The sequence below is a fragment of the Crinia signifera genome, chromosome 7 (assembly GCF_055691185.1).
Source record: "Crinia signifera chromosome 7, ASM5569118v1, whole genome shotgun sequence".
NCBI classification, from domain to species: domain Eukaryota; kingdom Metazoa; phylum Chordata; class Amphibia; order Anura; family Myobatrachidae; genus Crinia; species Crinia signifera.
The window spans coordinates 165922858-165932645 of NC_139223.1; the positions used below are offsets into that span (position 1 = coordinate 165922858).

The 9788-nt window shown below is 43.5% G+C and overlaps 1 pseudogene; it reads left to right on the plus strand.

The window, feature by feature from the left end:
- The first annotated feature begins 5147 nt into the window (after nt 1–5147).
- Nucleotides 5148–6091, plus strand: LOC146021276 (putative olfactory receptor 2B3; annotated as a pseudogene).
- The last annotated feature ends 3697 nt before the right edge of the window (nt 6092–9788 follow it).

The following is a 9788-nucleotide window of genomic DNA, read 5'->3' on the forward strand; positions in this document are numbered from 1 at the left end:
CCTTTGGACTAAGGTGTGACCTGCCCTCCGTACCCCGATACTATCTCTTCCCTACCCCTTATGGGTGGGTACAAGAATTGTGCACTGGTTTGTAAGGCTATGATATGTTAGCGTATTTTAGGAGGATCTGACAAAGAAAATAAAATTTCAGATGCCCAATTTTGGTTGCATATAATTTGGTAAAGTACCAATAGAACGCCCATTTCTGACACAAAGGGGGAAGGGTTCTGGGGAAAGGGGATTACTCGGCCGGAGGACAAAAACGTCTGGACCTGCTGAGGGACTATTGACTATAGAATTCAGTCTGTCAGTTCAGGTAAAAAAGCGTGAAAACTCCGGACGCTCTGCCCAACAACAGAGCGTAGTTAATCCCCGAGTAGGATGGGCACAAATGACATACAAACATCCACCCAAGCGCTAGCGCAATCTGGCTGGCGCACTGCCCTCATGGCAGTAGATGCGGGCAGATGTACTTATTGTAACTAGCGGTACGCCATCGGCCTAAGGCCCTAAATTTTTTCACCGTGCGGCCTTCCCTTGCCGCGGTTGTAGCCGCCCCTAATCTGTGAGAGTGTGTGCAGAATTCCCTTGAGGAGAGGCCTAACCCTTCAAGGCATCAGCGCAACATCCAGCTGAATGGGTACCCCACTTCTAGGTCAGGGCCTGCAGCTTCCCTGCTGCGCTAATATGCACCCGATCACTCAAGGTAATGGGCCTACAGCTTCCATGCTGTGCCCAATGGCCATCTGACCACTAACAGGTCAGGGCCCGCAGCTTCCTTGCTGTACCCATGGCCGACTGACCACTTACAGGTCAGGGCCAGCAGCTTCCCTGCTGCGCTAGTATGCATTAGACCCCTTAAGGTCGGCATGTCCCTTTTTATTGCCACACTTACTCCCCTTACTGTAGTTAAGTAAGAGGGATTACAATACTGCGCCTCTGAAGGCTGCTGTAACCGTTGTGAAGGTTGCCCTGGGCTATGAAATATAGCAGTAATTGGCTGTTGTGCCCGCGGCTCTCTTTCAATCCTCGCGGTTCTGCGGTGTAGCCATATTGGACCGCCCCTGGCCAAGCCGCCCTCCTGCCCTTATTGCTGTGTCCTTGCTTGCTCGTCCGCCTACTGGCCTATCTGGCTGGCTGTGCGCTTGGGAGCCCTGATCGTGCTACTTACTCCCGGCCCCTTCCTTTCAAGAGTGGCTGGCGTGAGACCCAGCATGTGCAGAAAAGGAAGAACACCAAAAACATTGTCTCACCACTGGAAGGACCGTCACCTGCTTGCTCTGACTCGGCTGTCCACGTCTCCTCAACACCCTTGTTTGATTTGTGTCTGCTTTCCACCTCCTTCCATGTTTTCTCGAGCAATTTGCCATCTGTGGAGACATGTGATTGGGCCCTGTCCTACTTCCCTTGCTGTGTGGCTGCTAGCATTAACCCGTCTGCCTGTTGTGCGCCTCCTGCGGCATGCTTCCCTAATGCTGGAGTTATGTTAATGCATAGAGTGCGACCAGGTCAATAAGCCTACGCCTCTCACTACTACTTACTAATCCCCCCCTACTGGCTTCAATCTCCCCTATACTAGAATCTAGGTGCTGTGGTGGCGACTCCCAGGCATTCCAGTAGCTTGGCATGTCGGCCTTTGTCTGTGTCGACCTACACCCCCCAGTTTTTTGGAATAAATATATATCCACTAGGTGCTTTCCACCTCCTTAAGTGGGTATCAACATGATGCTATGACATTGCCACATATGGCCATATCCGACTAAAGGAAGCTATAGTGTGGAATATAATTATAATATTCCACACTCATACTTGTAAATTCATTGGGTGCGGACAACAAAATGAGTTTTTAATGGCCATATGCGTCCACATGGAAGGAAATATAGAATGTAAGATCCCGGGGCAGTGAGCTATGGGTAAAAGGTTACCGGTAATGCACTACGTAATATGGGAACAATATGAATCACCGCTAAAACGTAGATAGTAGCAAGTGCAGGAACACATACATTGGGACTATTGGCTTTACTTATGTTGCTGCTTGTGACCCAATGGCCAAGCCATAGTGAATATCTGAGCGGGAACCTAGCTCTGTCCCTACACATAACCTCTGTGTTCTGCAGCCAAAACATGCCATAACTTTGCCGTTGCTCTTAATAATTGTAGATGACAGTAGCAGATGGCGGCTCCTCTCTCCTTGAATGTAGCTACTTAAACAATTAAAGGTTATTTCTCTTAAATAACTAATTATGCCGTGCCCTGTGCTTCCACTGTCATATTATGTAATCTATTTATTAAGCTGTTATAAGGCCCCAATTTCTAGACAAATGCCTGGAGAACGGTGATCCCTGAGCCGAACACCTTTATTAAGAACTGTATACCTAGAGATTGCGGCTGATCTTTTGAGACATAAAACACAAAGGGCCAAGTGCAATTACTGCATAGCAAGAGATTGCGGTTAGTGGGCAATATGACAGAATATCTATAGATTGTAAGCTTGCAGCAGGGCCCTCCTACTTCCCAGTCTGTCTGTTGTTAACCAGTTTGTTTTTCCCCTGTCTACGATTGTAAAGCCCCACAGAATCTGCTGCGCTAAATAGGAACTGCAAATCAATAAATCAATGTGCAAATGTGGTAATTCTAGAAGGAAGTTGCTGTTAGTGCAGTATGGTGGTGCAGTGGTTAGCATCGCTGCTACTAGCAGGGCCATTGTATAACTGCAAACCTTGTCCACCTATTCATCAGCAAGTTTGTCGGTAAATTGTAACAGTATATAAGTCTAAGGCCGCCTGTCTTGAAGGTGGCTATTTGCTTTGAGGCACCATGTCTGCATAGAGGCGCCCCCGATTGCCATATAACATCTAAGTGGCCTCCGGGTCTTAACCAGCGGTGACCCCCTTGCGATTGTTATTCTGAGACATACTAGGCTACTTTTTGAAAACTTGTTTCAGGAAGATTATAGTTGGTAATAGAATTTTGCAAAGTGCTCCCCTGATGCGGCGTGTCCTGCTCCCTCCAAAGGCTAGTTCCATATAAGGAGAGATTGTGAACGCAGCCCCAAAAGTGTGGTTGTACATCTGAGAGGAATCTTTTAAAATGCCTTATTCAATGGTTGATGATCCCCAAAGCAGTTATTTTGAGGCAAATGTAACAGAGTTATGTGTGGGTATAGCTACCTTGTGGTAGCTGTGCAGAATATGTTTGCCCAGGTTGCTATTGTATAATCTAGCAGATGTTTTAAATATGATGCATTTTCATGTCTACTTAAACGCCATTTTTTTGGAGGAACGGGGAATACAGCAGAGGACCGGAGGTAATATTGGCCCCCCGGATTACCATAAAATTAATAATAATAATTTTTACAGTGCTTTTCGTTTCCCCTCCACCTTGCTCCTAGCTTCCCTGCTAAGTGCAGGTAAACTGGAGTTTGCTGCTCTTTTCCCATGTGGGCCTCTGGATGTTGCCCTGTTTTTCTCCCCCACACCCTCCTTTATCCCGGCTGCAGCAGTGGGCCAGAAGCAGGCCACTTCTGTTCGTCTGTGACCAGGTGTGGGGAACGGGAGCTGCTGCTCTTTCCCACAGCCTGACGCCTCAGCCACCTTCCTGCCCGTACGCTGGGTCCCTGACCTGGCTGCAGTGCGATGAGCTGCTGGCAGTGGTTTCTACTTTGTAAGCAGCATGGCGGACAACAGTAATGGGAGCCGTTGGGAGATGCAGCGCCGTTGTTGCTGCTCTGCAGCCCAGTGCCCGCTCGCCGAAAAGCATGTGGGCTGGCGGACAGAGGATTGTGTCCGGAACTCCACTCTCAGCCGGGGCAGACCGGGGATGTAGTCTGGCTTGTATGCCCCCCTCCTTCCGGCACTGTTCCCATTGTCCGCCGCTGCTGCACCCCTACTCCCCATGCTGGTGACTCCCCGCCGATGACTGAAGGTGACCCCCTTCCCCTTTCAGTCGCCGCTGGCCTGGCTGGTGACCGGGAGACTGCGGCCCTGTCTGGGCCTACAAGCGCTGATCGTGTCGACCGCCGAGCGATACCGGAGGTGAGTGGGGCAGGCTTGGTATCTGCTGCAGCGCTGCTATCCGCCCCGCTGCTATCCGTCCCAAGGTCCCTAATGACTCGTGCGGGCGGTCGGGCAGGATGGTACTGCTCTGAGGCCAAAGAGCGGGGGCTTTGTAGTACATTTAGCAGCCCATCGTCCCGGCCCTCGGTCTAATATTAAGTATAGGGCTGGTAGTTATTAAGAACAGGGTTTCCTGTATAGTCTGTACTAAAGCTGCTAAGATTAGGGCCTTGCTGTTAAAAGATTTGCCACGCAAGTAGGGTTCAAATCTCCTATCTATGAGCCCCCCTGTAATCTATGGACCTAATAGTGTAAATAAGGAGAATCTCTTACCTGGGCCATCCAGGGGAAATTCCACAGGGAAAGGCAATTTAAAACCTACAGTAGGCCTCAATTCTAAAGCAGGCTCAGTGGTGAAAACAAAGGATTCCACTCACCGAGATCCGACAGGAAATAGGCCATAAGCAGGAGCAGCACTCCCCCCGACCATCCAGAGGAAATTCCACAGGGAAAAGAGGAAGACTCCTCCTTCCCTGCCTCTATTATCCCAGCTAACTCTGCCCTCCCCTGTTTTCCTATTGGCTCCGAGTCACATGCTCCATAGTGTCCACACAGCCTTGGATGTTTAATTCACTCCTTTCCTATGGCAGTCATTACGTTATTCTACACAATGCAGTGGGTGTCTGTGCGATACGGGCATCATGAACAGCTGCAGGGGGAAAAAACATTCATCCCAGCTAGGATTTTTTTCTTGTTCCTCCACTTCCTGTAAGTGTAAAGGATCTGAAACAACGCAAACACCATGATTATTGCCAGTACGGTCAGTATTTACACACTGGTTCCAACAAGAGAGAAGAGACTCACATATTGGGCTGTAAAGTGGAAAGCGTATATGCCTCTTAAATGGGTACAAGATACATTCAAAACTAGACTGCTCATTGATTACAATAAAAAAGGGTGATTCATTGTCTTCGGCCTTGGCATTTTTAACGGATATTTTTCACATCTGTCACAGCAACGCTGGCACTCAAAGGGTTAAGCAAGATACTTAATAACAGAACACTGAGATCAATTTCCATATTATTTTAGAGAATGTCTTGGAAAAATAACACAGATATAATGGAATTTATTCTTCTTGGAATTTCCAGTAACCCAAGGACACAAATTATTCTTTTCATTGTCTTCCTACTTTTGTATATGATTATATTAATTGGAAACATTTCGATAATTATTCTAATCCTGTCTGATGTCAACCTTCACACACCTATGTATTTCTTCCTTGGCAATCTCTCTTTATTAGATCTCTGCAGTTTTTTTGCCACTGTGCCGGGGATTTTGAAATATTTGATGTCAGTAAAGAAAACTATATCATATGCTGGGTGTGCCACACAAATGTACATTTTTCTCTCTATAGGGGAGACAGAGTGTATTCTACTTGCTGTTATGGCATACGACCGCTATGTAGCTATATGTTATCCATTACATTATGCCACAATCATGAGCAAGAAGGTCTGTGTCAGATTAGCCACCGGTACATGGATATGTGGGTTCCTTCTCTCTATTTCACTTGTTACTCTTGCGCTCAACGTAAATCGTTGTGACAATAATGAAATCGATGATTTCTTTTGTGAAGTGCAGAATTGTTATCACTAAGTTGTGAAAACATTTTGTTTATTGAATTTATTATTTTTGTTGAAGGTGTGATTCTTCTTATAATGCCAGTGACATTTATTGGAATATCTTATTATAAAATTATTTTATGTATCTTAAAATTTGCATCTTCAGCCGGGCAGAAAAAAGCTTTCTCCACCTGTGGATCTCATATATTGGTTGTAACCATATTTTATGGCTCAGCTATGGCTGCCTTCATGAAACCTAGGTCAAGCTCTTTACCTGGTACCGACAAATTCATTGCTATATTTTACGTAATTATTACACCGATGCTGAATCCTTTGATTTATACACTTAGGAATAGTGAAGTAAAAGCAGCCTTTGTAAAGTTCAAAATGAGAAATTTAGGGGTTAGATTGCAATAATAACCATACAGAGATCAATAGGTCTATTTTATGTTACTTTTTGCTAGATACATTTAACTAATTATAGCCTATCAAAATGTGTGGTATATACTATAGATTTGTACAGACCCCCATGTCTTTGTTTTGATTCCAAAACCATCACTGTGCTTTGGTTTTGGCTTTTTCCAAAAACACCCATATTTTTTTTAGTGTTTTTCTGAATTTAATTTGAAATGGTAAGAAAATTATGACATTTGACAATATTTTTGTATTTAAAAATCATCAACATTCACTTAAAATCATCTACTGTATAAAAACAGAATTCATTATATTACCATCAGCCAATAATATTTTCCAACCTGATTTCAATTTCAATTTTGTTAACTCAACAATCAACCCTACCCCAAAATAGAAACATATAATTTGATGGCAGATAAGAACCATTTGGCCCATATAGTCTGCCCCTTTAAAATCTCACTGTCTAGGCTTCATCCAAATTTAATCGGTGTCTAAATAATGTTACAAACATCTTTTAAAAAAAAAACTTTTCCAAAATACACAAAACACTGCAAAAACTGGAAACCATGGACTTATTGTGTCCTGCATCGACTAATGCAATAATCTCATTATTGTTTTCTCCATAAACAGACTTTGCGAGGTAACTGCAAGGATGATTTTCATCCCCTCTGTACAGTTCACATATAACCTCACATCACTTTCGCATCCTCCTGACCCCGGGGCGAATATTTCTATTTGTCCATATCATAAACCCCATTAATAACTTTTGCAGTCTGTCAGGATCATTATGCAATAGGTAGCACCCGTCCTTGAGTATCAATGCCTTTTTCCTTGTAGATTGTAAGCATGCAAGCAGGGCCCTCCTACATCTGTGTCTGTTACTACCAAGTTCCGTTCAATCTGTGTAGTTCCAGATGTCAAGTTCAACAGAATATGCTGCGCTATATAAGAAACTGTTATTTAATAAAAAATAATGTACAGTTTACTTTTCTAATAATCTAATCAACTGTCAATATATCCAATTATTTTTCAATCTCTTCTCTATAAAAAAGTCAGACAGGAGGTAAAAATAAGAAATGATTCTCCCAATCCAACCAATGACTGCCCATGATATCAATCAAAATAATAAGCTCTTGATTTAATAATACAAATCAAATATACAGAGGAATGGTATGATTTGTTACCAAAAATTAGAGCTGAGTGTATCAGAATGGATCAGACAGTTCTCCTGAGTTTTGTATTGCATATAATAGTCTGTGCATTGTGATCAGGTACAAAACTGTGATTAGACTTTTTTGGAGCTCAGTGCACAAAAGAACATTTGCACCCCCTCCTATTTTTCAAATAGGGACACAAATAAACGTCATTATGAGTAAGAAGTATGATATTTGCAATTCTGGAATGTTGATGACACCACTTATGTTAGACACTTAATTTAATACAGTATATAAATTACTTTAGAGCTATTTGCTTGTGGGAAGCATGTGAATTTTAACTATATTAACGTTTTGGGTCCTATCTGGGACCTTTTATCTTGACAAAGGTCCCAGATGGGGATGGGGACTGGAATGTTGATTTCTACCTGCCATGTTGCCTGATTAAAAATAATTTACACTGCAACAAGACTGGTGAGTGAATCCATATTAATAGTGCATATATATTAACACTGGACCATATGGACATATGGATATATGATAGTCTAGATTTTCACAGTATCCCACTATATTCCTTTTTCTGTAATCAACAACCATCTATGGCTGGGAACATGTTCCAAGCCTCTGGGTCCAATGTCCACTCTTTAGGAAAATTGTCCCTCCGAAGAATGGCATCAATACCCTTCTTGCCTTCTTTGTCAGTCTCTGTTATCTGTATTGGTGTACACTCATCTTACTCCCTTTGTTGGGGTTATTCCTTCCAGTTGGGTGTGGCTGTATCCATGTGCAGTCAAAAAGGATGTAGAGAAGGTTTGAAACTGTGTATTATAAATTATCTGTTCTTATTAATAAAGTTTTTCCACTTATGATACCTCTGTTTGAAATTTCTATAGCAACCGCTGGTAATTATCTCCTGAATCTCTTCAGCTTTAACAGCAATCTTAGTAAATTCAGCCAAACTTCTAGGACAAATGACAGTAGTAGTAGTACAATGATTTATAGGAATGTCATATAAACACATAGGGTGTGGTTCCCCTATTAGTCTCTCAAGAAATTCAAACATCATATGACAACCGATAACTGCGACAAATTCATTTATACCATCCTTATCATCATGGTGAATTGTACATTTAAAATTACATGGATGCCTGTTCATGCTGACTAACTCAAACTAATGATAATACAATTGTTTGTTGTAACTCAATACAATGCTAGTTAAAGAATATGGACATATACCACATGTTGTGGTCTGTAAACTGACATGAAATTTGAGGGGGTGACCATTGGCAGAAGACAGGACAAGGTTTGTTGCGGGTACCAGGGATAATGAATATAGGGACTTATTCTAGTTCACTCTTTCTGACAAAATCCTTCTTAGATGGACAAAACCATGTGCACTGCAGGGGGGCAGATGTTACTTGTGCAGATATAATTAGATTTTCAATCTACACTTTATATTCTCAACTCCATGCCGACGTGGATAGTAGGGGTATGAAAAGGTCGGAGGCCGCGTACAGCCGCCCCTCGCAGGCTCGCTACGCTCACCACGCTTCGGGTTGGCATCAAACGTGGGGTGACGTTCACAATGGGGGGGGGGGGGCATATACAATGAGAAATGGCCCATATTGGCCCATTTCCCATTTTTTTCCCGATTACAATGTTAAAAATATTTTAACATTGCACCCTATGGCAAAATCGGGTCCATCGCGTCGGTCGCGTTGCGTGCCATGTTAATGCACCCGACCGACGCGATGGACCCGATTTTGCCTTTGCCGGCAAAATGGACCTGATTACAAAGGAAATCGGGTCCATCGGGGGTAATCGTGTACCTTAAGTTAAGGTACACGATTACCCCCGATTGTGGCCGTATTATTATAGGATACATATGGTGGGCCCCACCGGTATTATGTGGGACACCAAGTACTGTATTATTATAGGATACACATGGTGGAAACACAACGGTATTATGTGGGACCCCAAGTACTGTATTATTATAGGATACACATGGTGGAAACACACCAGTATTTTGTGGGACCCCAAGTACTGTATTATTATAGGATACACATAGAGGGCCCCACCGGTATTAACCGGGACCCTAAGTACTGTATTATTATAGGATACACATGGAGGGCCCCACCGGTATTAACCGGGACCCCAAGTACTGTATTATTATAGGATACACATAGAGGGCCCCACCGGTATTAACCGGGACCCTAAGTACTGTATTATTATAGGATACACATGGAGGGCCCCACCGGTATTAACCGGGACCCCAAGTACTGTATAATTATAGGATACACATGGTGGGCCCCACCGGTATTACATACCTCCCAACATGACCCATGCCAGGAGGGACAAAATGCTCTGCTTATGGACTTTCCTCTTAATGTATGATTGCCATCACCTGTTTTTGAACAGGTTAACTAATAAGAAAGGTGTTTCTCCACAGGTGATGGCAATCCTAAATTAAGAGGAAAGTCCAGAAGCAGAGCATTGTGTCCCTGCTGGTGAGGGTCATGTTGGGAGGTATGGTATTACAGTATGTG